Source organism: Ceratosolen solmsi, unplaced genomic scaffold, assembly GCF_000503995.2.
Source record: "Ceratosolen solmsi marchali unplaced genomic scaffold, CerSol_1.0 scaffold6, whole genome shotgun sequence".
NCBI classification, from domain to species: Eukaryota; Metazoa; Arthropoda; class Insecta; order Hymenoptera; family Agaonidae; genus Ceratosolen; species Ceratosolen solmsi.
In genome coordinates, this window is record NW_011948414.1 from 9,318,068 (window position 1) to 9,323,475 (window position 5,408).

The following is a 5,408-nucleotide window of genomic DNA, read 5'->3' on the forward strand; positions in this document are numbered from 1 at the left end:
TTGATGAAAATGTGTTGTATTCCTTCAATTAGCGCACTTATGCGCACTCTGTTGTTCATTTGACATACTTGACCTAAGCTCCAATGCTTTAGCCTCGGTTGTTTGGAAACGAATGTCAAGAGTAAAATTTCGACTTAGTTATTGATATAACAAGAATGAATTATCAATTAATAATTTACAGTCTATTATAACAATTTAATTAGAACAAATTTCTAATACCATCCTGATATTACAAACTAATTGACTAAACTACAAGATATATATATATTATGCTATGCGCAATAGTACAAAAACGTGCATTTATGCATGGGTGTCACATTTATTGACATCTGATGATAGACGATGTAGATTATCCTTTAATAAATTCTAAATTCTTTATCGATTACTTTCTTCTTTTTTTATTCGATATAGGCTAAATTTTCGGACGATGAAATCTTACCATTATTTTCCACTTACAATACACTTCTTTGACATTATTTTGTCAACCAGGATATTATTGCGAACTTGTGCATTATATATATTACCTATATATTAATATATAAATAAAATAACGAATGGCCAAATTTTTTTAATTTAATAATCAATAACTGAAAAACATATAATCTATAGTGTTTTTAAAAAACGATGAAGTCCTTATTATTATATCAGTACAAATAAGATAACATACATAACATACATTCAAAGAACACTAATTTTTAGAATAGAGATTGAATCAAATCACTGTTTGTTAATTACTTTCTGAAAATTAATTTATTATAGGCTTAAGTTAAGAACGTATAAAAAACGTATTAAAACTTATAAAATATAGTATAAAAGAACCAAAGAACAAAGTACTTTAATGAGATAATGTAAAATAAAATTAATATCACGGGTAACATGTTGTCTAATCGCTTAAAAATACAAGTATATATGATTTCAAATATTTTATTTTTATCAATATTTATATATTTCGTACAAAAAAATGATAGATTAAATCGTACTTTACAAATTTTAAAGTAAAGCTAGCCAAAATTAATATTTATAATAATTACAAGCAATACGTGATAGAGCAATTTATTTTACTTCAAAATTTTTTAAAATATTATTATTGAATTTGAATATTTGAATAATAAAAATTTATATCATAAAAATATTAATTTTTGTCATTATAGAATATAAAAGTATCTATTTTTTTTTTTTTTTTTTTTTTTGTAGAAGAATTTAAGGAGATAGATAGTATAGGAGATATTTAAATGTTATTCTGATGTATCAAGAAACTATAATACAAACATAGAAGGCTAAGGTTTCTATATGAATTTACTTTAATTATTTTAAACATGTTATCTAAACATAGAGGTGATACATAACATTGATTAAAAAATTAATTTTTAATTTAATGAATGAATAAAAAAATTAATTTATCCTTTTTTTCTGTTATATATTATATTGTTTATTTTTTATTCATATATTGTTTCTGTTTATATAAACCCTTTAAATTTACTTCTCATTGAATAAAAATAAATGTTGTTTAGTAATAAATCCAAGTTTTTTTATAAATATTTGCCCATTAAAAATATACAAATATAACTGAGTTGATTTTAGAAATGTTTTCGATATTAATAAAAATATTTATGATAAATTATTAAATAAAACGAATTGTATAGTATATAAGCAGAGCAGAAATGATAAAGATATCAAATAATCACATCTAAAATATTTAATGTCAATATTTTCTTAAACTAAAAATTTCACTGGGATTTTGTAAAATTATATTTAATTAAATGAATTTTAATTTTTTTAAAAATTTGTATAAATTATTCTAAAATGATTAGTTTTTCTTTAATAGTACTACTAGGAATTTAATTTTGTAAGTACTTATAAACTAAATTAAAAAAAAACCGTAAATATTGTATAATTAATTATTAATATATACTATCGATTATAAAATTGCTTAATTTAAACTTTAATTTTGTTCTATCGGTATTATACTTACAAAATTCAGTTTCTAGTAATATTTTTTCTATGTAACCATAATAACTTAAAAATACTATTGCAATATTATTAACTTTTTATTAAAACCATAAACTCACAAACATAGAATATAACTACTAAGAATAAACTTTTTTTTAAATTTCAGTTGAGATTCAGTTACATTTAATTATAAATTAAAAAAAAAAATGAGATACTTAATAACTGCTTTTATTTGTTTCGTATGTTGTATACTTCTAAGCGATGCAGGTACGTATATATATATATATATATATATATTATTATAAATTAAATAACATAATATATTTTCTAATTCATAAATGTTGTTTTTTTCTTATCAGTTATCGATATCAAGAAATGTCACAAGATTTGCGAAAGTAAGATATAACTTGATTTTATTATATATTATAACTTTAATTTATATTTGATACTAAAATTCAATAGATTCTGAGCTATGTATTTTTAATGATAGATAATTGTAATAATAATTGCATATATCTTATTGAATATGAACCCTAATCGTTTAATTGAGATTAATTTTTGTACAATACAGCACGTCCATATAATTAAATTGTTAGAAATTAATTACCCTTTAATAATTTCGAATTTATACATTATAATATCTTTCCATTTTCATAAAAAATAGTCATTTAAATTTATAGTAAGTAATGATTTAATCTATGTAAATATGTTTCTGTATTAAAACATAAACTACATTAATCTTTTGCATTGAAATCAAAAGTTTAAATTGCTTACTTCACTAACGTTATAATTAGAATAAATTTATAAAATTATTTATTGCATATATCACAGGATATACCGATACAAATAAATTTCGAATAAAAACATTATTATCTCCATTTTATCGGGCTATGTTTTGTGCTAATAAAGTTTAAAAAATATATTAAAATCTTATATAATACAGAAATAATTAAATATATAAAAACTTTAATTTTTATATATAGCTGTATTGAAGGGAAAGAAGAGTGAGATAGAAGAATGTAAAAAATATTGTTGAGCTTATCAAATACAGGTAAGATTTTAAAACATTATAGAACTTTTATTATATTCGTACACATCAATTATAATAAAAGGAACTTATTTCAATAAAAATGAAATATGCATAAATAATAAATATTAAAATATACGAAAATCAGAATGCATTTATGAATCAGAATGTAAAAAATAAACATTACAATATAGATTAAGAAAATTAATTTTTTAAATTCATGTTTTACGACTAATATTGTGAATAAATATTAATAATATATCATCTAATTTTATTGATAATACATATAAAAACATATAATCGAATCTTGCGAATAAATTTTTGAATACTGTTATACATTAAAAGCCTATAAACTTCTTATTATAATAATGAATGAGCAAACTTTAAACTTTTAGAAACACTACTGCTTATATTTAGTAAAACAAAAACAAATGTTTTGCATTAAATCATATTTTTATTTTTATACTTTTGTTCCTATAAACTTCTGTTTTTAATATATTTTAATATATTAATATACTGAAATAATATGATTAACATTCTAAATTAGTTTTTTTATAAGATTTATTTTAAATGAAATTTCATTGAATCGCAATTGGTTTTAATTGGAATTTAATTCATCACAAATGGTGAAAACAGTTTTTGTAAATAAATGAAAATCACGTATTTCATTTATTTATTATATATTACTTTTTAAAAAGATAATTACAACGTAGAGAAAAATTAAACAACAGAAAGAAGAACATTTGTACAATATAAAGTTTATAATCAAAACATAATTCCCTATAATATTCGATTTTGAAAACTTATTTGTGAATATAAACATAACTCTTGTTTACTTACACGTGCTAACATAAATTGAAACAATAAATTACAAAAATATATGTTATTTTTCAATTAATTGTATAAAATATTTTGTAGAGTAATTGAGAAACGTTTTATAATTTCTATTCTTTTAAATATAAAATGAGGAAAAATAATAACCAACATCACATATATTAGATAGATGGTTAAAAGATTAACTTAATTTCTTAAAAAATTGAACGATTGAATTATGATCAATTACGTTATCAAATTACTTAGATAATTTATATTTTCTCATATAAAAAAATAATAATATGCACAAATCTTATCAGTCTATTTTCAATTAAAAGAAGTATTAAGAGATTGTCAACTGTATTTAAAGACTTAATCGTGTTCAAAAATAATAATGTATACTATTTATTATTTAATTTTTATTAATAATAATTCCATGTTCTTACGTAATAATATTTATCTAACATTTAAAAAACAATAATTATAAAAAGTATTTAATGATAAATAAAAGATTGGTTCGTGCACATAAATTCTGTTTCTACTATTTATGACACATTTTTAGTATAAATGACAATAAAACCGGTATGTACTAATATACAAGTTTTTCAAATAAAAAATACATATTTTTAAAATTAATTACTTAATTTATTTCATTAAATAATATATTAACTTACAAAACATGAAACTCTTTTTTATCGCATTACTAAATTTTATATATTTTGCATTTCATGTTGAAGGTACAGTAATTTAAATACATTCATATACACAGCCATATATATATACATTTATTTATTTATGAAACCAATGACAAATAAATTAATATATTTAATTAAATATTATTTATATATTATTACTTATAATTAATTTTTTGCATAATTTTAAGCTGGAATTGAATGGGAATGCAAGCAAATGTGTGAAAGTAAGATATACAATCATTTGTATCTTTTCTGAATATTTAATTATTATTTTTTATTTAATATTTTTTCATTAATTATAGAGCATTGTAAGATTATATAAAAATTAGGATTTTCATAATTTCAAAATAGGTGTAAAATAAAAATAATTAATCTCATTTTTATTTATACATTAATGTTAATTTTTGTAAATAAAAATTATAGTATTTAATCTTTTTAAAAAATGTAATGAAAGTTCTATTTATATCTAAATAAATTACTATAATTAATTATAAAATGTTAAATTTAGAATGATACATATGTCTAAGGACTTTTTATTTATATTTTAAAATTTATATTATTTTTAATTGTAATGTATTTACAATTATTAAACATTAATGTTAAAAAAGGTTTGATTATTATTTTTCATTATATTGAATAATTAAAGTTTTATTGATCAATAAAATTCATTGAATATAAAATGATTTTTGCTAAATTTTTTATATAACAATTAAACCATTTTTCTATACAGGACTGTTCTTACATAATGATAAAGATCTGGAGAATTGCAAGAAATATTGTTAAGGATATGAGCTCAAACTGTCAATAACTATAATATAATTGTTAAGATAAAAATCGAATTATTTTAATTTTTATTCAATTAAAAATTATACAAATAAAAAATGCAATTGCTAAATAAAATGATAGATTCGACAATGTATTTC

The 5,408-nt window shown here is 19.0% G+C and overlaps 1 long non-coding RNA gene across 1 annotated transcript; it reads left to right on the plus strand.

Annotated features, from left to right (window-relative positions):
• Positions 1-2,306: 2,306 nt before the first annotated feature.
• On the plus strand, positions 2,307-4,707 carry LOC105367988 (uncharacterized). Its single transcript, XR_913084.1, has 3 exons — positions 2,307-2,345; positions 2,934-3,001; positions 4,674-4,707. It is a non-coding gene; the product is annotated as an uncharacterized LOC105367988 (long non-coding RNA).
• The last annotated feature ends 701 nt before the right edge of the window (positions 4,708-5,408 follow it).